Source organism: Acanthopagrus latus, chromosome 23 (assembly GCF_904848185.1).
Source record: "Acanthopagrus latus isolate v.2019 chromosome 23, fAcaLat1.1, whole genome shotgun sequence".
In the NCBI taxonomy this organism is placed as follows: domain Eukaryota; kingdom Metazoa; phylum Chordata; class Actinopteri; order Spariformes; family Sparidae; genus Acanthopagrus; species Acanthopagrus latus.
This window is the reverse complement of record NC_051061.1, coordinates 15,529,312-15,551,438: the sequence shown is the minus strand read 5'-3', so window position 1 is coordinate 15,551,438 and position 22,127 is coordinate 15,529,312. Positions and strand designations below refer to the sequence as shown.

Sequence of the window (22,127 nt, the reverse complement as noted above, 5' to 3'; positions counted from 1 at the left end):
GTGTGCATATCTCTGCACCGTTGGGTGGATCCCACTCTGTTCTATGGTGCTTTCAGCTCTCTGAGAAGGGAAAAAAAAAGAAAAGAGTTTTCACAGCTAAGAGTCTAACTCCAAAACATCAAAGACAGAGAGAGAGAGAGAGAGAGAGAGAGAGAGAGAGAGAGAGAGAGAGAGAGAGAAAGGGTGGGAGGGGTATGCCCTGTATCCGGGTACTGATGGAGGAGAGGGAGAGATGGAGGGAGGAGGAGGAGGAGTAGGAGGAAAGGGGGGGGACAAAAAAGAGACAGAGGTATGGGAGGGAGGGTGAGGGAGAGAAAAACCGACCAACCAGTAGAAGGAGAGAAAGAGAGAGAGAGAGAAAGAGAGAGGGGGGGACTCTGAACATGCTGAAGGGAGGGAGGAGGGAGGACTGTGAGCGAGGGATGGGGAGATCGCCGGACCGAGCGGATAGAAGTGTTACTACAGAGCTGCCGCTGCTGGAAGACGGGCTGGGAGCCGAGGATAATGCTCCATCCCTCAGCGTACGGCGACACGCCGGACACCTTGTAATTTCTCGCGGTGGCAGCGGCTGTGGAGGAGGAGGGTCTTCATTGTTGCAGCAGTGATTGTCTTTCCTTTTTGTTTTTTCTTTTTTTCCTCCTTACACCAGTCTTCTTCATCTTCTTCCTGCTCGCCCCTCCTCACTCCTTGCTCCTCTGCAACTGGCAACCGCTGGGCTCCCCCTCCTCTCTTTTTCTACTTCTGTCCCCTTTTTCTCCAGAAGAGGGATTTCTGTATTTCATCAGGGATTGTAGAAGACAGTAAGAATGTTTCCTGTCTTTTCTGCATTTCTTTTTCTTCTCCTCTCTGATGGAGACATGCATGGAGACGGACAGGGTGGTGGTGGGGGGGGGCATGGCAAAGCAGAGGAGAGAACAGTTTTATGTTTTTGGAGTCAAAAGGGTGTGTGTGTGTGTGTGTGTGTGTGTGTGTGTGTGTGTGTGTGTGTGTGTGTGTGTGTGTGTGTGTGTGCAGCGGGGGGGGGAGGTGGGAGGAGGTTTGCATGTTCAAGTTTACTGCAATGATGTAAAAACATGAATTCTGTGCTCACATGGCAGTCTGGGCGTGCAAGGAAGATATGCAGCAGTTGCACAAAATAAACACGGGAAGGGAAAATAAAGACGAAGCGGGGAAAAGAGAAGCGGGCTGTGAGATGATCTGCTGAGGGATGCACAGGCACAAGGAAACCAAGCGGTGTTTGGCAACGGATTACTCCTTGATGCCAGCAGATGAATACAGTATCCCCGGGTTTACAGGGAGGCAGGATGAAGAGGGGTCGAGAGAGAGAGAGAGAGAGAGAGAGAGAGAGAGAGAGAGAGAGAGAGGATAAAAAGTGGGAGGACAAAAAAGAGGATGGACACATGTGAGGGGAATTTCAGAGAGTGTGGGTCCATCAGTAATAAGGTAGATGCATGAAAAAAAACAAAACGCTTCTTATCAGCTCTTGGATTCATCACAGTGTCAAACTGATAATCCCTCCCACATACATTTGCATGCCTGCCAAGGATGGCAGATCACTGCTCAGTGTTCACATTCAAAGGCTGACCCGGTGCATAAAATCACCCAGTGAATCCCACTTTGGCTCCCCTGACATGTCGACTGTAGTGCATAAGGCAGGGCATGCATGGGCGAACATGAGCGCAGATGCACCTTAATGCCTGCGTGGACACGGGAACAGATGTAGGTGTAAGTGTTCTGCCATGCATTAAACAGCACATGAATCTGATAGTGGATATTCAAACCCGATGTCCTCTCACTTGAGCTGCCGCCTCTACAAGAAAAGGGTCACCCTGCCAGCAGGGAACATGTGTTTGCTCTGCCCCTGTCATTATCTCTCCACATGAGTTTAGTCTATCTATAGATGCCTTTGTCTCTATTGAACACAGCCCACAGGAAGGTGAGGGCAGGTCACCTTACGGGCCACATAATTGCACACTTTCAGCGTAGCGCAGAGTGGCGAGGACGGTTTCGGCATAACACGGCAGGAAAGTTAAAACCGGGAGTAACTTGTTGTTGGAGGCGTTCAAGCAAAGAAGAGACATGAACATGTGTTCAGGATTCGGTTTCGCAGAGATTTAGGACAATGGCATACGCCGAGCACAATCTCCCACACACAGTCATAGTAACTCACGCATGCACATTCATGCTCTGTATGTGATGCGTCTCCTCGGGGACGCTGAGGCAGAGGATGGCAGAGCGGATCATCAGAGAAGACAGCCAACATTACACACCAACAGTGCGATTTGTGACAGCGAGGAACTTCGAACGCCGCCGTCAGCGCATTCATGGTGGAGAAGCGTATAGTCTGTATTGATGTATAAAACGCGAGGTGCTTTCCACGGCGCGTAGTGATTGTTCTTTTTAAGTGTTGGTGCTACAGACACATGACTCAGTCTTTGCTTTGAGTGGTGCTCCGAGTTCAAACACACTCAACACAAACTGATGTCAAGGAGTCGCTACACGCTAACTTATCAGTGCTCATGCCTTCAGTGGTCATATGAAATAAAGAGTCTCAGTCTGCCAGAGATGGGATGGAGGCTGAAATTCAATACTGTTCAGCTTATGTTGTTGGCTAATTAATTGATTGTAATAATCACAGAAACTGGACTACATTGCGACAAATAGTTTACCTCATGTCTGACTGCATTAATACACTTTCCATTGTGTTGTAGTAAACAGATGACGTTGTGTTTCCTCATATATGGGCCGAAATTATCATTGTCTCATTCTTGTTCGTGGTTAGCTATAGGCTAAACACTGCTGTAGTCCCTTTCCCATCACCATTTGCATTTCGCTAGCCACAGTAGCCAACAGAAAATGTGGAAATGTGAAATCTATTAAGGTCCTGTGGTGTTTGTTTCAACTCCTTATGGTGCTGAAAGCCAACTGTGGTTGACCAGATGATAGCTAGATGGTCTTTTCTGTCCAGGTGAAATGGCATTTTGTGAGTATCTAGCTAGAGTTGCCTTATTTACGTTACAGCACACATTTATGACTTTAATGTTGGGAAGTGCATAGAATGGTGGTGGAGCTAGGTACTGACCAAGCCAGTGACCACAGCTCAAGACTGCGTTTCACCATCTATAGATTGTTAACTACTGGATATTTTTATGGAAACCTCGGGACAATTTCCAGCCCTGTTTTATGGCAACAGGTATTTAAGGCCAAAACCAATCCTTTCCTCACTCTTGTCAAGTGGTCTCTGTAGCTAAACCCAACCAGACCACAAACATGGCGTTAAACGTCAACTTTCAACACTGCCTATCCACGATTTGCAGAAATGTACATTGCCGCCATTTTTTCATGTGATCGGGTCGACACTAAACAATGGTGGCAGCGAACAAGACATTCCAATATCTGTCAGGGACAGAGACGAATCCCATCATATGCTCCATTTGGACCTAGTTGCTTGAAGCAGTCTACCATAAAAAGCCTAGCACAGAACATGGAGCTGTCACAGATATTACTTTCCTCAAACTGAGTAGGCTAATTCTAGCCAGCGGGGTGGTAACCCTGGTAGGAAGAAGGTTTGAGACGCACAAGCGAGTCAAACTTTTTGGCTGCGCTGAGAAGCTCTCATAGCAATGAACGGGGCTCCACCTCTGATGCTGGATCCGGCTCTCTTCTGCGCCAATGATCTTAATGCATTATTGTTAATTTGGAGATTGATTGATGGGTGGATGTCTTAATAATATTGGTTAAATTGGTTGATAGAAGTGTGAGTTTTATTTCACATGAAGAAAAGTTGTTTTTTTATGGATACACGTTACTGAATGCACAATATGTTTGTAGACGTGAAGGTTAAAAAGTTAGTTTCACCTCATCTTGACTTGAATCAGTTTGTCAGTTTAGTTGATGCTGTTTCTTCTCTGTCAATCCAGTGTGACATGAGACAACTTGCTGTTCCCTTTTCCTCAAACTAGGTCGATTTGTGTCATGTTTGATGCCCTTGAGTGATGCGAGAAACAGACAAAAATCAGACACAGGCAGGAGCATGTCAGCGTCGAGAGGTTTCACAGGTTTGGCCCTGATCCCGGTCTCTTCAGTTCGACTCCCTGGGAGCTCAGTTATCTTGGCCTGTGAAAGTCTAGTTGATGTGGTCCAACAGGCCGATGCAGCCAGAGTTGAGCGCTGATTAACTGTCGTCACGTCGTTCAGACAAGGTCAAGCTCCAGCAAAACCCCCATGATTTGCCACCCGATGAGATGAATTAACATTCAGCCCACATTAGCGGGGAAATACCATTAATTCCTTCGTGATCGGAGAGTGATACGGAGTGCCTCACTTAGGTTCCACTAACCACACAGAGGACAGATCACACAGTTGACATTTCCACCTGGACAGTTTCCCTCCTCGGGGCCCAAGGGACCAAAATCTCTCCTCTCCACTCATTCAGTTTGGCAAAGCTTGGCAAGAAGAGGATTTATCAACACACAGGAGCAGAGCGTACCTGTCTTAAAGCAGAAAAAACTGGCATTGACAAGGATGCACGTTGATGAATTGTTGCTTGATTTTTGTTAATTATTTTGAGCCGTGTTTATTCAGAACCCTCTTCCAGAGGGGTTTGGAGAAAGAGGAGGTAAACACTGTATCATTTGGACTGATTATCCCTCTGTTCAGTTGCTGCCGTGCTGACAACTTGTCAGAGTCTCTTAGTCAGAGCCTCATTCTCTCTGAGGTTTTGTCGGCGTTATTGTTTCCAGTCTCTCTCTCCTGGTGTATATTTGCCCAAGTGCAGGGAGAGGAGCTTAACTTTTCTTTTCAATATTTGCCACACTGCTCAGGGGGGGATGTAGTTCATATCTCCAGATTTAGCCATCTCGTTTACTCTCTCACTCCTCCCTTTCTCTCTTTTTTTTCCCTATCTCACTCATTCCCTGTCTCTCTCTCTTGCCGGCAGTAAACGACTGATCTGGGACAGACAGACCTCCCCTGCGCTCTGTCCTACTTCAGCGTTGTCCTCTCTCTTGTTTCTACTTATTCCTTTCCCTCTGTCGTTTACCTCTATCCACCTATCTCTCACCGATTCTACTCCGTCTCAGTCTGTATTAATCATCTTCACCGTCTGTGACTGTTTCATCATGCCAGAGTGATGGTTCTGTCTGGTGTTAATAGGCTGTCAGGGTGTTTTGGGAGACAGAGGCGCCGCCATTACCAACCATACATTTTTTCTCTACCTGGGCCGACTGATGTAGAAAATTGATGCTCGTCCGCCGTGAAACACCTCTCCTTTCATTCAACGAGAGCGATAATGTCACGACTAAGAAAAGGCTGTGTTATGAGTTGAGAATCAGCCAAGGAAATTTAGTTTCCATCTCTGATAGCAGAAGGCACTCATCGCTTTGCTGGACCTCAATAAAACAGCTTGTTTTATAATGTGATGTCTTTTGTGGCTGCTTTTGTACAGAGTGTTTTTTGGTGTCTCTGAAGGTGCACTGATGGCTACCACTTCTCTGTGGAGCTCGAACAATAAATACCTTTGGAACTCCAGGATTATGGTTTGAGATATATTTCTATGTGTGTGTAAGTTGGAAAATAAGTAAAGTCAGAGTTAATATATCATTTCTATTTAGTTTTATTCCCAGGACAATTTACTATCATATTTGCTGTTACTGTGTGTTTCCTACTGTTCTAATCTAAAATATCCTGCCTTGTTCTACCCTGTATTGATCACACATTTTTCATAAACAGTGTCTACAGCCATAGTGACTCTGTGAAGGTGGCTAACTCATGCCGGTGACGTGAGCTAGAGGGTATCGTTTGAATGCTAACATGTTCACAGTGACGATAAAAGGGAGCACCCATGTGAAAAAGAAACGCCCTAAAAGTGTTGGCGCCAGATTGAAAACAGCTAGCAGCGGCACGCCTGAAAGCCGCAGTGTTGCATTTTTCATGTCAAACGATTAAAAAAAAAAAAAAAAAAATCTTAGTTTTATCGTGATGCGTGGGATCATACAGAGAACTTGTTTATTTGCAACAAGAACACAGATTCCTGCTGTGTGTCTCTGTAAGTGTGTGTTTATGTTCCTGTCTCCTGGCTTTGGTTCCCACGGGGAAACCCCCCCCACACTATCCCCACTATCACCACACACACAACACACATTGTGACTGTATCTATACCATTAATCTCAAATGCCACGTCACTCAACCTCTCTCATGTTCTCCTACCTGGCCTCCTCACAAACGCATCTAATCTTTCCAGTTGCAAAGACTCCACTGATGCTCATTGGAGTGGGGGATGGAGGGGGGGCTGGGGGAGGGTGGGTTCTGATGGCTCTGGCCAGACCACTCATGCATCATGAATTCACTCTCAGTTTATTAGGGCTAATTGCGCTATTGAGAGGCGGAGAGGGTGGGAAGAGAGGAGCTTAGAGTTCTCCCAACAGTCACCGCTGCATCATCAAAGTGGGGTTGCTATATTTAGCAGCAGCAGCAGATGCATGGTAGCAGTGAGGCAGTGCTGGCCCGGGATGATGATCAGAGTGTAGGGTGGGGTGTGATTGTGTGTGTGTGTGCACAATTGAAGGCAGCAGCACAAGCTCCAGCTGCAGGATCTGATGCTGAATTCACCTCCTGTGGGAAAGACAGCACACATGAGCTTCTTACATGAAAGACCCATCGTTGTTGTTTTGGCGAAATGTTGTGCAGAGTCAAAAATGTGATGTTTACATCTCTTAGAAACATCTGACAAATGCTATTAAGACCTTGAGAGGATTTTGCTCTGACGGATTTGCAAAGCAAAGTGTAGAGAGTAATTTTCAGTATGAACATTAACTCCTCAATTTTGATTTTCAAACGAGATCTATCACGCAACCACTTCCATGTTTTATGCTGGAAATCCTAAATTTGTTCTCGCTGTTATTCCCATGAGCCTCGAGAGCAGCTCACAGCGTGATAGGATCGTGAGCAGCGCTCAAAGAGTATCCAACCAAAGCGAGTTTCATTTTCTTTTTATCTGTGGGACGCTTTATTTGATTAAACACACAGTGAAATGTCTGAGATCTGCGTTAGCTGAGGACAGCATTGTGACATAGACTGGAATCAAATGGTGTTTGGTTGGGAGCTGATCTTGTTTGACAATGTGTACTGTACTTCCAAACAGATACTAATGAAGAATGACTATTCTGCACCATATTGCTAATTTAATGGAATGATTTCATATTTTAGCACTCTATTTTTCATTTCCCATGTATTTTACCCTTTCATTTTCCATTTAACCAATTTTTGTGACGTCTCAGTCAGGAGTTTAAGTTGTCCATATGCTTAAATAGATGTCAGTCAGCTTGTCAGTACAGTCCAGGACCTTTGAGGTGTTGTTGAGATTCCTCCTGACGTTGCTGTCACTGTTTGTGACTCGACGCTTTGTGCAAACTCAAATCGGTGTCAGGTTTGCTATTCGTGATTGAAAGGTGTCGAGCTGCATTCCCTTGTTTTTGTCACAGCGTGCCGGGGAAACAGCTGCAGCTGATGGAAAATACAGCCAGCGCAGTTAAGCTTTTGACTCTACATGTTCTAATGTAGCGATTAGCTCGGATGAAAAACAGTTTATTGTTTTGTCTCCCATCTATCAGTGCAGACCTCTTTAAATAACAGTATTATTACATCTCAATTTGTTAATCCATTGAATTTAAAAAAAAAAAGAATAATTAAAAAGGCTGATTCAGTTCACCTCCAAAGAGCTACGGCCCTCTGCTTCCATGATGCATCACAGTCTTGTTCAAACAGTAACTGATCTGTCATCAAGATGCGATGTGTTATTTCTGGTCTCCTTGCTGATTTCTGCCTCTCAGCCTGCCTCCTCCTCCACCAGTGAACCTGTCATGGACAGCAGTGTGTGTCGGCGTGCGTGCACTCGCACCATATCCTCGTGTTTGTGTGTGTTGGTTTGCACCAGCAGTAGGCAGCAGTGGGTGTTTTAAAGTTTATAGGAGATGATGAATCGGCGATGTTCGGGGGCCAGGGAAGGTTTGGGCGTCTTGCTGCATTAATAATGGAAGCACAGCTGGCAGTATTTATAGTAACAATGGAAGAGGGCCATGGCAGCATGAATGGGAGGTGATATATGAGATACAGTACATCCTGCCAGCTCTCGCCTGGACATCAGAGAGTGTGAGTTCCCTCACGGTAGGCAGCGCTGGATGTGAAATTGGCTGACGGGGGGTGAGGGGAATCTGATGGCAACAAATGCACACACACACATTCACTAAAACATACTCAACAGTACATTTGCACGCGATACAACACAAGTCTCTCTGATCTCTGCGATGCTAGAGTGCTGAGAGTGAGAAAGTCATTGAGGTTGTCAGTCTAAGCTGGAGAGGGATGGAAGAGAGGGGTACACGGAGCTGAAAATGGAGGGGGGACATACATGAATGGAGGCAAAGGAGATATGGGATATAGGAGTCGTTTGATGCGAAGCCATATTGATTGGCCTACATAGCGTAGATTAAAACAGGGGTCACATGACGGCTTTCCCCCTCCAGGATTGGACTTTACGAAGTCTGATTGAATCTGTGGCTTCACAATCGTCCCTCGGCTTCTTTTGTTACTTTTTTCGTTCAAGCCAGATAACAAGACATGGATGACAGCTGCGCATCAAAGTCCCCATTGGATTACTGAAGAAAAAGACAAGGAAGTGAGCATTTGTGTGCACACAAGACAGAAGGGATGTGAGGAAATACAAGACGCTGATATCAGGCAACAACAACTGTACAGTGCCATGTGTCACACACAGCGACCTCAGCTCTTTGACTGGCCATGGAAGGACTCAGACCCTTTACCGGAAGGTCCAGTGTGCAGGATTTAGGGGATGTATTGGCAGAAATAGAATTTAATACCCCTTTCACACACTCGCTCACCTCTGGCTTTTGTCTTTAATCTGAATTTGTATAATCCAACCATGCTGCTGCATCAGTTGACTTAGTCAGTGTGTTTGTTGGTGCACAACGACGAGGATGAAAACCCAACACACGGGTGAACTCATTAGTTTTTGCTCCCTTTCAGGCTTGATGATATGACTCGTGATGTCCCACGAAGGACGCTGGCTCATTTCATATCTTTGGCTCGAACATCTTTCAGTTGACGCTGAGTTTGAAAGAGAGACTGAAGTAGAAGATATTTTGAAAAGTAACTGTTGTTTGTGGCTTTTGTGCCTCGGCTGCCTGATCGATACTGCGCATGTGCAACTCTCAACAGAGATTGGAAAGAAGTGAGATGTCTCACTCCATGGCAACTGGAGACATCTCTGGAAAAAAATGTAAGTGTCTAAAGCAACATTTTATTGATTAAGAGCTTTTATAACATGATATGTTGTCTTCTGGATATTTTCTGATCTGTTGCGTTTTACTTTTCTCTGCTTTTTGGCCTGTTTGTGATGATGAAGGAAAGTTAACAGAAAGGAAAATGTGAAAATCCTCTAATGCCTTTTTTTTTAAAAGGGGTTTATCCGCATTGAAAAAACCCCTTATATGCACAATTTTTGGCGTATAAGTGGTATAATTTTCAGAATCATGTTTTTAAGTAAAAGTACAAAAAACCACAATGTAAGAATACAAATTAAAGTATTTTCAAAATTTTACTTAAAGTGATAGTTCGGGTCTTTTGATATGGGGTTGTATGAGGCACTTATGCCCAGTCAGTGTGTTACTCTGCAGTAGATGACCTTCAGCTCTCCACCTGTGTGGAGAAGCAGCAATAGCACTGACAGGGAAGCAGAGCATTGTGAAGTATTTAAGCCACCTACAATATATATCTTTTTAACTTATATCAAAGCTATATTTTGAACATTTCTGGTGCTGTGCATTGCTGTCAGAAAGACGCGTAATACAGTGCGGGGAAGGCACAACAGTGCTTGTGCATAGAAATACAGATGTTGTGCTGTGTGCGAAAGGAAAGGATTTTGTCTAAGTGCCTAATGAGCTGAACAAAGTTAAATTATTAAGTAAAAGAACTCATTCTGCAGAAACGGCCTCTTCGATGTTGTTGTATCATCGGTTTAAAATATTATATTACAGAATTCCCATTACTGATACCTTCATGTGTAAGAAGCCTTGAGGCTTGAATAGTTTCCCCCGTATGTAGTGAAATATAATGTTGCATACAAATCTTAAGGTCTTACTTAAATATTGTGCTTGAGAAGATAGATGTAGCTGATTGTCTTGCATGAGAAAGGAGAATTGTGCAGCTTATTCGTGACAAAGCTTGGGTGATATCACACTGACATTGTTATTGTTGACTCAGTGTTGATGATAAACTGACATAATATGAAATGATGGAAGTACAGAGTGGTAGTATGTGTGTATTTGGGATGTTGCATCAGTCAGAGGAAATAGATTTTCCTTTGGAAGGCTTTGAAAAGTGGAACCCCCGACCCTCCTGGAAGAAGTGCTGATTCAGCTGCTGCTGAACCGCAGGGAGCTAATAAAAAAAAAAAAAAAAAACCTCACTCGGTCGAACAAGGCTTTTTCAAACCATGACAGCTTTGTCCAGCTTGTTGCCGTCTGCTCGCTCTACCTCTTTTTGTGAGAGTGTCAAGCGAGTGTGCATCACAGCTCTTATCGCGTCTCCCTGGTTCAATGTGTTTAATTCCGACCGCTGGCCTTTAAGTTTCGTCAGAGCTGCATGCTCATCACAAGCCGGGCTTTTGGTCCAGTCCCAGCGGGTCGACATCAAAACTTGCGCTGCTACCACTGACTCTGCTGACGGTTGGTACTTTCTGACAGGACTTCAAAGGACGTTGTACTGAGGAGAAAACAGAAATCCAGCAGGCTCTGGCGAATGGGAGCCAGCGAGACATGTGATGCTGTAAGAAACAAAAACGACGACCTGGAGGTTGCCACATGGTCAGGCTCCCATTTGGCGCCTGCGGCCGTGAAACAGCACCCAACTTTAATATTTCACAGCCCCTCGTATGTTCCGGCAGTCTCCTCCCCTACAGCTACTCCCATTCTGGCTTATTTATTCATGAGCCCCCCCACCCCCCACATGCTGCCAACTAATAGCCCCAACTTGGCCCGCAGTCCGGCCCTAGATAGCAGCAAGTGGGTCCTGTCACTCCGAGCCGGGCGACCGCTCCAGCTCTGCAGCCTCACAAGAGACATGAGTCTGTGTGATTTAGGATATTACTCAGCCCTCTGAATCAGGCAGCATATACTATATGGCTGCTGGCAGAAAACAAGTACAGATTCTGAGCAGTCCCACAGAGATTTATAGACGATGACGAATAAAGCTAATTAATTAGCAGGCTATTTGAATGAGATCTCAGCACTCTGGCTCCCCAGCTGATTGACTGTCTTCGTCTCTTCTGTTGAAAATAAAGAAGCTTAAACAAACGGCGCGGCCACTTACATGCGTGCAGAGAAGTGCTGTTTGTGCTTGTACATGAGTGCTTCATTATAAAGTGAAGTGATTAGTCAGTTATGCATTATGTTTTTGTTTTTTTTTTGTTCTGGCCTCTAATTTGTGGGGAATTGCTGCCTTATTTTTTCTTTCACAGGATTGTTAATTGAATATGTTTGAGCTTTGGGGCTGTTAGTTTCAATGAACCAGATGTTTAAAGATGTGACTCTGGCTTCTCTGAAATTGTGAAGTGTTATTTTCTCCCACATTTAGTGGGAGAAAAATGATTAATCACGCATAATTGCACTACTTTTCAGTAACAAACAGTACACGCAATAAGATTCACAGTATTTGGCTGTTATCCATCACTGCATTGCATCAGCTCTCTAGTCTAACTCTTTACAGGCTGACTTATCTCAGTGTTATCATGTGATGTGTACACACTTGAGCTCTCTAGATATTACACAACTTGTACTCACTGTACTTCCTATGATACCTTCATACACATGCATCTCACACAAACATACAACATTAGAGTGATTTAACCGATTCATTGCCAGAACAACTGTTAAAATTACCAACATAAAAGTCACGTCCTAAACATGTAATGTGGACGCGATATTGCTCGTATTGTGAAAATACCAATATGGTACATAGCAAATGTCATATACAAATGTGGATGTGTTTAGTGGTTTGCAAAAATGTTAACTGCCAACATTTTATCCTAGTGTCAGGCTGGATTTGACCTAAACATTTTCTGTCTTCACAGGGACTATAAAATAGTACCCTATAAAGCAAGTGACCTCTGAGAAATTCAGTGTAAATGCACCACTTTGGGAATCCTAAAAGGATTCAGGAGCTTCACATTCTCGAATGACGCTCACTGCTCAGTCAAAGCGGGGTTGCTTTGTGTGCGGTTCTGACATTCATCAGCTGTCAAGACCTGACAGGCCCTTGTAAACAACCAAACCTCTGTTTGATCAATAGCAAATGAGCAATCCTCTGGCTCGAGGGACAACAGCAACTGTGTAATAACATTTGTTTACAGAATGATATCACAGTTGACCTTTGCAGTCCACAAAGGGGAGGCAGAACAGAAGCTGTAAGGCAGCAAATGAGAAGAGAAATCTTACTAATGCTGATTATAATTCATCTGATTCAACCGGCCAGCCTTCCAGCAACATTTAATTAAACTGATCTTAATAGTCTGGAAAATCAATGTGTTGTGAGGCAACGTTTGGTCGCCTGAGCTAAACACCATCTTGGACCACAGGGAAATGGGCTATGAGGTCACTCTTCCCCCTAAGGAAGAGCTCACACGCTGATTCTCTTTCTTGCGTTTTCATGTAGTTTCGTACACCCACTCACATCTTCACTATAATCCACTGTTGTCTATATATAGGGAGCCCTGCGGGCTTTTGTTTTATTGCTTCTCCCCAACATGTCTCTAAATCCGCTTCCTGTACTACAGTAGTTTCTTTTGATGCTCCAAAATCAGAGAGGCAGAATTAGATAGATGTCTTCGGGCTTATTGTCGGTGTGAAAAGGTTTTTGATTTCTTGTAAGCATGAATGTCTCGGTGGCTGATCGCAGGTTGGAGTGTTTTGGCCTCAGTTTACATTTACAAGACAGTTTGAATACGTGTATAGTCTCAGAGGATGTTTGAAAGTAGGAGGACAGGTTTTCAAGAGATGACAGAGTTGGTTTGTTGCCATCACGTTTTAGTAAAATGGATTGCGTGACATTTTTCACATTTATCCATGATACCTGGATATGTTTAGCTTGTCTTAAAATGAAAACTTTAACGGTGACATATTTCGACATCTAAAAGATGGACTTGGCAAAGACATTCCTATCATACCTTGCGAGGCAGCCTGCTCCACTGAAGGAGCTCTCCTACTGTTGATCTGATAGACGGTGATAGAGAGATTGTTAATCCAATGACCTGCCAAGTATGTTCTCAGAGGTGCCTGCCCTTTTCCAAACTGTTTCCAATGACAACTGCCCACATGGTTGTAACAAACCATCTGGTGTGTCAGGTTAACTCCCTACTTGGTGTTGCCCAGTGCAACCCAATCAGTAGAAGAGATGTCAGCAATGTACGTTTCTGCAAACCACAGACATGTTGAAACTTTGCATCCCTTGATCTTTCAACTTGACGTCTCTTTAGGTTCAATTATCAACGCTGTGTTTGGTCTGCTTAGGTTTAGACACAAAAACCACTTGGTCATGGTTGGAAAAGCTCATGTTTTGGCTGTCACAAACACCGGAGGCAATGTCTTATTTAAAAAACACCTTAAACCACAAACACAGCTGGAAATGTCTCCCAGTTAAAAATGTGTTTTTTGTCGCCACAAATGTGGCTTCTGTAAAAACATCCAGTGGTTTCAAACTGCCAACTCCACCACCATCCTCTGCCTCTGGATATGACAGTCAGGTCATAAACATGTAATGTGAATGCTGTATGACACGTATTGAAGAACGCGCATGAATGACATGTACAAATACGAACCAATTGTTGGTTTTCAGATCGTTAACTGCCAACATTTTATTGGGGAACTGGGGCTGGTTACGTGCTAAACGGCTAATATTAGGAGGCTAATGTGCTAAAATTAAATGGTGAATACGATAAACATTATTCCTGCTTCGCATTAGCATGTCAGCACTATTATTGTGAGCATTTAAATCTAACCACCACTGTATGAGTGTAGTCTCACAGAGCTGCTCGTGTGCTTGTTAGTGTACCTGTTAGCACGCTGAGAGCAGATGTGATTGAGTGAGCGGCGGGTGCACAGACGGGTGATTCTGGGACACCAAATGGGCTGGTGCTCTTTTTGGAGGTGTCCTGGGCCCAATTCTTTGAAATGTGTGACTCTCAAACTCAAACCAGGTTTCTCCACCGGCGCTCACCCTAGTTTGATAGCACCAGGGATGGTTACATCAGAATGTGCGTAGAAGAGATGGCTTCATTCTCCTTCGCTTGAGCTCCCCTGGGTGCCCCCGCAGTTTAAATCGACATTTTCTGTGATGTACAGCTCCCGTGCGGACACCTTAGTGCTGGGGGATGATTACATATGTGCGCAACTGACCAGAGGGTCAAAGGTTACACACATTATTAGCCTTTAGCCATCAGCATTCACGGCAACACGAGGATTGTGTGGTGGATCTATATGCCTGTGCTTACACACACAAACACACGGTCTGTACAGGAGGTTTGCGGTGTCCATTAGTGCACATCAGAGCGCTATTTTGTGTGTCGATGTCAAACAAGGAGGGAGGGAAATTGGCCGTTCCAGTTTAGTGGCAGGAAAGTGGGGCGATCTGTTCTTTGGAAGTTTCCCAGTGAAATTTCCTGGGGACCAAGACACTGAAAATATCTATCTATATACAAGCTATGTCCTACATAAAAGAGACGTGAACCAGAGAAAGGAGGAGACAGAGAGGGAGAGAGAGAGAGAGAGAGAGAGAGAGAGAGAGAGAGCACATGAGGATACATGTGTGTTGAGAGAGATAAAAAGATAGAGAGAGAGAGACAGAGAGAGAGAGAGAGAGCGGGAGGTTAAATGTCACTGTGCTGGTAGGATATTACTCTTTTGATGGCATCGCGCAGACCTCTGACAGATTGAAGCTTAGTAGAACCAGGTCAAGACTCCAGCAAGTCGCCCCGCAAAGTTACCTAATTTCCCCCCGCTACTTCCGTCACATGAAAAACTCCTCAAGTGGAAGTGGAAAATGCTGCCTCATAACCCCGTTTTTTCCTCTGCTCATCGTGTTCTGGCACCAGCTGCTGGTTCAAGCGCACGATCGCTTTCTATGAAACAGGATTTATATGGATTAAATTTACACCTGGCAACTGTGTCTTGAGTTAACAAACGGGGATCAGATCCATCCTCCCCTCGCCAAGACACAGATTTGTTAAACATGCCACTTCCTCCTGCAAGCTTTGGGTCTTTTTAAAAACAGATGTTAAATGGCTCATCTCACTTGTTCCCCATCCATGAATATCTTAACATTTGAATCCTGACAAGTATGTTACCACCCGAGCTGCCTGCCACGTTTCATCTGTTGATTTTAGCGTGAGTGCACATTGGGTAGATTTACAACTGCAACTCACATGCGCGCCAATTCACAATGGATGTTATATGGGGGATAAAAGTCATGATGTGTATATTGTTTCTAGGTCTTTTTTTAATGCTAACTCCCAGAAATGTAAATTAAATGATGTCAGCCTGTCAGTAAACATCACACTGGTTGGTAGTGGTGTCATTGGTTCGAGCATGAAATAAATCCACGAGAAATCCATAAATGTGTCTCACAGATTTTAACAATCTGCCGACAAAGCAACAATGGGTGACCAAAAATAGTGTCCCACATCAGTGGGTGATTAAAATTCAGAAATAACGTTACTGTACTCACAACACGGCTGCATATAAAACACATCATAAGAGGCACGCGATGACAGCCCGCGAGTGCATAACACACTGCTGCGCCTTAAATCTGAGAGTCAACAACAAACACTGCTGAAAGTGACACTGCTGACAGAACAGATAAACATAAAAGCTGTCAGATGTTCGCGAGCCTGCAAATGAATCTACGGGAAATGTTCCAAGGCAGGGGCACGCAATCAAACATCACACTGCTGGTAAAATAAATAGTTTTCCATCTCCAAATGCCCATTAACTCACAGCTTAGCATAGCTGTTAAGCTCAGGAGATCAATAATTGTAGCATAATTATATTAAATAAGATGACATTGTTTCTTTCCAAGACTCTCATGTAGCCTAACACAAAGGCTAAGCTAACTAGGAAAGGACACAGATAGCTCCGTCCAGAAATAACAAAAGACGCTTAGTGTGGGAACTTTCCTCCAGAAAAGAAACAAAGTCAAGCATAAGTTAACATGTGTGATGCTACTCTTTAGTTTTACTATTAGAACTTCAGATAGAGTGTATTTATGAGTTCTGAAACCTGGAAATCCTCGCCTACCTGCGTTCAAAACAGTGGATGCTAACAGGTGGCTAAATGAGACTTCAGAAGCTAGCTGGGGGGAGAAAGTCTGACGTGATGTTCTGTGACGACATGCTGCCAGGCGATGGATTAGAGGGGCTGGTTCGTTACCTCGAGCCCGTGTACGTTGTGCCATCGAGAGCTACTGTGACTGCATGCAAAGGTATTATGAAAAGAGGAATGATGAGCTAGAAGCAAAGCTAGCCAGGGCACAGCTACCTGTGACTCTGTCAGTGTTGACTGGGAGATGCTGTCCAGCGCGCTCCTTTTCTCCAGCGCTGGAACAGTGACGATACAAAATGTGGAAAATAGGACCAGCTGTGAGAGACGTGTGTGCTTCTCACGCTGAGCCTCTGTCTGTCACATGTCAGACAAGCTAACGCACTGCGCCAGAGCTCCTTCAGTCAATCACACGCCATCTTTTTTCCAACATTATTAACCTCATATTTACCGGTTAATAGGTGTCAGGCGGTCGAAAGCAAAATTAACCAAAACTGACATCCCTTGTAAAATGAGATCATGTACTCTGCTCTTCGTGGTCCACGTTTTTAATTTGAAATCATTCAGACGGGGGCTTTCTTACCTTCCTAGTGGAGCTGACGTCTCTGATTGCTCCGTGAGGTGCAGGGTTAGCAGGGTTAATATAGTTTTAAGTTTTCCGAGCCCACTGAACGTGTTAATGATGTGACCTGAAACTGAAGCAGCTCTCCTCGGAGAATAGCGAGAGATAAAGATTTATGGCGGCGTGATATGAAGCGGAGGAGATGATTATCACTTGTTGGCATTAGGCAATATCTAATCTCTCCATCGCCCTCTTCATCTTCGCTCAGACACACACGCAGAGCATTCATTATGAAGGTCTTTTATGTGTGAGTCATGACTTTTCTCTTGGGAACTGATTATCACTTTCTCTCATAATTTTCACTCTGTCCCTGACCTGTTCCGGCTTAATTGACGGTGAGCGATGCTCTCAAAAAGTTAGGAATCAACCCGTCAGCCCCACGCTTCCTTTTCTGCGCTCCATCCCTCGGGATCAGCTAATATCTGGCTAATATCAAGCTTGGAAAATCTGAATAGATAACTAAGAGCGCGTGACAAATAGGTCCGTCACGCCAGCCGCTCTGAGAAGGCCCATGATCGCAGTGTGCTGTGGGCGGATTTTACGCAACAACTTCGACGTGTCAGTAAAATAAAATTCTTTCGGGCTTTCGGTGGAGCGTTGTAGCATCTTGAGAGGGTCTAAAAGCCGCTTCACACGCCACAAAAATACTGAATGCCTTTCCATTTTTTGGCATGAAAAAAGTGGAAACGAGCCAAATCAAAATACAATGAATATCAAACCTAGCTCTGGCTCCGGCAACTTCTGCCAAAAAATGTTGGCGTTGGTATGATAGTCCGACCCTATCTTCATCTGCCGCTCTGCACCATCCGGCCCCGTGACTCCCCACCTGTGATTTCACTGCCACCTTTCACATCCAACTCCTGTCCTCCGCTGATCTCCGTCGTAATATCTCTGCTGTTCTTTTTCCTGTTCTCGTTTTACTTTCTCTCACACTTCCTCTCTTGCTCTCACTCCTCAAACCATGTGTTTCAGTTTCTTGTTTTCTCCAGCACCTCTTGCAGTGTGCTCCCCTCTCTCCCCAGCTAACCCCTCAGATTTTTGCTTTCACAACTATTTGATGGATTGATGTGACATTTTTCGTGGTCCCCTGAGGAAAACATCCCACTGACTTTCGGCATCTTTTGACCTCTCCTTTAGCACCATCATGAGGTTGAAACTGGTGTTTCAGAAGGAAATATTGTGACAATTATTGGATGGTTTGCCATGAAATTTCATTTAAGATATTCAAGTTCTCCAGATGATTCCTCCTTTTCCTGCAGCGCCCTGTGAGCGCCCAACAACTGATCCATCTAGTTGTTGAGATGTGTGGGTGAGATACTGTATATATCATTCGAATGTGTCCTCAGAGGAACCTGAATATCTTACCATCCAACAGTTGTCAAGATACTCAGGTTTCTCCGAGGACACATTCTAACGATATACAGCATCTCACCCACATATCTCAGCAACTGGACGGATTGCCATGAAACTTTGATGTCCCCCTCCGACGACCTGTAATAACTTTGTGATTTAACCTTTCCACTTGTGCAGCATCAGGATAAATTATTTATTTGTCCAACACTTTGCTTCCTGACCTAAGATCTTCTAAACGACTGCACGCTAAGGAAATGTCAGCGCTGAGCTTTTAGTCTTGTTTGTGATGCGCCTTCTCTCACCTTGGCAAACTCGTATTATATTGTTGCCTTCCTGTCTTTCCCCCCTTCCTCTTCATCTCTCTCTCTGTCTCTCTCTCTCTCATCACACCCCTCTGGTTTCTCCTTTGTCCTCTTCCCTCTCCTTCCTCTCTGGCTTCCTCTATCTTTGATTACTCAGCACTATGTAAAAATATGGATTGCTCACTTCCATCCTATTATCATATCTTCTTTAGGTACCTCTCCTCGGTTGGTCAGCTTTCTGACAAGACTGTATGAACCGTGCTACACTTCTCCCTCCATTGTCTCAGTGCCCTTGTCTCTAGTATTCATCACTTCCCTCCAACAATGTGGTTTTCCAGCCCTCCTCTCCTCCCCCGTCATCTCCTCTCATTCCTCTCTCTCTTTCTCTGTGTACGCTCGCCTTGCTTTGCTTTAATAATGCCATTTTTCTTCCATTCATCCAGCCGTTTGCTAAATTATCAGAAACAGCTTTATATGAGAGGTCTCATTAATGTTCATTTAAATTTAAGGGAGGCTTTTTAACCTTTTGTGAAGCTCTAAAAAATGCAATTTACACATCGCAGAAGCAGCTTATTAGTAGGAGTCCAGTTCACGCTCATTTATGTTTCTATTTGCTCAATGACTGTAATTAAGTACTTCCATTATATGCATCTTTATACTTGACATCCCACACTTCTTTCTCCACTATATTTATCGCATGGTTAATATTTACTACTCCAGATGAAAGGATTTGACATGCAAAACATAGGATGAATAAGATATATTGTAGATATACGTTTAAATTCCAAGTAAGTGTGATGTTTAAAATGCCACAAGCCGTTTAATACACCATTAAAGATGGGACACAAAGTTATAACAATGATTATTAATCTTTTCGCTGGAGTGTCACAAGTCTGTGTCCTCAGAGGTTTTATTGTCTTCATCAGTGGGTGATACAATCTGGATGTCGTGTCTGCTAAACTTCTACAGTTTGCTGCACACTCGTCTGCCATTTCCTCTGCTGAACAGCTGTTTTCTGCCTAATGGGCGTTAAAAAATGTTGGAGGCAGAAATGCTACCAGAAGGTCAGTGTTTGTAACAACCATGCCGGTGAGAAGAGAAGAGAAATGGAAAGAGCGAGCGCAGTGACGTACATCCTCCACATGAGTCACTGAGCTTCACTTTCAGGCTTAATATTGTGTTTTTTGGGAGGTCAAGTGGAGGATCGTCGCAAAACGTCCAATTTTCTGTAAAGCAGTTTCATTTGTATATTAGGCGTTGCCTCCAAGTGGGACAAAATATACACCTATTACTCCAAAGGCACCAAATAAATGAGACTTGATTCAAATTTCACAGAGAAAGTTGTAATAATCTCCCTCACTCTCATGTTTTAAGTATTCAAGAGGAATAACTACCCGCTTAACTGGCCCGTTGAAAGGAATAATCTTCGTAATACGCGTGGTCCCTCTTCCTTTTCATTTTCTTTTGGCACATCTTCATTTTTTGTTCTCCCTTCCTGTTTCTTGTCAAACTGGACAACTTGTTGCTTTGTCTCAGCGTCCCACGAGGACAGCCCTGACATTATATGTCTCACACTTCTGTTGCCTTCACAACATGGCTCTGACTCCCCCGTCTCTCAGCTGTCTCACCGCACACACACAGACACAGACACACACACACACACACACACAATTTGCAATTTATAGTTGCCTCATTTCTCTGTACTTGATATACATTTGAAGTCAAATGGAAACAAACAGCATCTTGATATTGATCTTTTCTCCAGAAAAATAGATGAATGTTTGAATGAGAAGATGTCATTAATGATTTAGTTTCGGACATTTTTTTTTTTTTTTTTGCTTTGTTTGCACCGTCTTCTGGTGGAATCCAACTCAATCACCAGGATAAATCTTGGCAATGATGCTCTGCCAACCAAGGATATGTTGCAACTTTACTTTTTATTTTTAGATTGTTACAACGCAGTGCTTATGATCTGGTTATGGTTACGGTTTCAAAAAGATCAAATTTCAGCTTAAAATACCTGTTCTGGTCACCACAAACACGGCTGGAGATGTCCAGAATTTTGTTGCTAATGATTAAAAATGCTGAAATGCAGTGCAGAAGTCCTGCTCCATCTGATATAAATTCATTCTTAGGTAATAAAAACACACATATTCTTAGTTTTGGGTGATTACACAATAATGAAAACATACTAAATGTATTATTATATTATATTACCCCCATAGGTATGCCTAAATCCTACACACTGGACCTTTTAATGCGGTAGAGAAGAGCTATAAACCTTAAAACTCTACAGTTACTTTCTGATCAGAAGTTTATTTGGTGTTTCTCAGGCTCTCTCTGCTGATTGGTCAGTCCTCTGGTGGGACTCTGAATGTCGACTCTCCTTCGCCATTTATTATTCTGCTGTTTGGTTCTGCGTGGAGCTGTCCAGAATGTAGTGGTGCTGAAAATCCTGAAACAGCGCGCAGAGCCGACCGGGAGCCACCAGGGACGGAGCTTGCTCAGCTTGTACTTGAACGCAGCGCTGCATCACCGATGCTCTGGAGTGGCTCCTTGGGGCTCTCAGGGGTGACGGCGTGAGCAAAATAGTCTACAGCTGATCATATGAAGAACTGCTGTCCGTTACCAGTGTTTATATATCAGATATGCAGCCATGAATAGTTTGTGTGATGATGTAGAGCGATATATTAGTTTATAGAGGATTGAGTTTCCTTCAAGGAGCTGGATCAGTAAGAAGTGACTTTTAGTTTCATCTCTGCCTCAACAGACTAAATGATTTCATGATATTTGCTTCAGTTGCAAAGGCGGGTACTTAAATTGTTAAAGCATATTGACTGAGATTCAGCTCTCAGTCGCTTCAGTGTGACGAGACTTAAAGTCGAAGGTCCTTGTTTATTTAGACTGACAGTAACACAGTGCTGGACATGGAGACCTATGCACAGTTGCTTCTTTCTATTGGTTTTCTGTTGCTGTAACAGGTGAGGCTACGACTGTCCTGACAGAAGTGCAGGTTATAGAGTTGTTCACACATAAAGGTCTATCCTCTAGAGTTTATGGATTTGTTGAGCGAAATTGTTTATTTTGTCTCAAGAGGCCACTGGGAGAGCTTTTGAAATGTCCCAAATCAAAAACAATTCATTTTGGCTCAAGGAAATCCTTGCCCAGTAGATTTTGATACCTCTTGTTGAAGAGTGGTTGCACAAAGGTGCAAGTTTAGATGTCACCAAGCTGCAGAAGCTGTGGTTACATAACTTTTTATGATTTTTTTTTTTACTTTATTGCAAAAATTAAATTCAATCATTTGTTTAAACAACCTGTTTCGAGCCTTTTGACCACTAAAGAAACTGTCTTTTTAAACTTTATTTTATTTTATTTTATTTTATTTTATTTTATTCTGAGAAGAACAAGAGCAAAAAAATAATACAGAGATGATAACAAACACAACAAAAGAGCAACAAGGGGATT

At 43.7% G+C, this 22,127-nt stretch overlaps 1 protein-coding gene across 6 annotated transcripts in view; it reads left to right on the top strand.

Annotated features, from left to right (window-relative positions):
- Positions 1-22,127, top strand: part of shank1 (SH3 and multiple ankyrin repeat domains 1) — an 81,660-nt gene that overhangs the window by 3,175 nt on the left and 56,358 nt on the right. For 5 of the 6 annotated variants that reach the window (XM_037088261.1, XM_037088259.1, XM_037088260.1 and 2 more), the window contains exon 1: positions 432-800. The exons of the other annotated variant lie outside the window; for it this stretch is intronic. The gene's annotated coding sequence lies outside the window, so the exon portion shown is untranslated. Of the gene's footprint in view, positions 1-431; positions 801-22,127 lie in introns of those variants that run through there. 6 annotated transcript variants of the gene reach the window in all.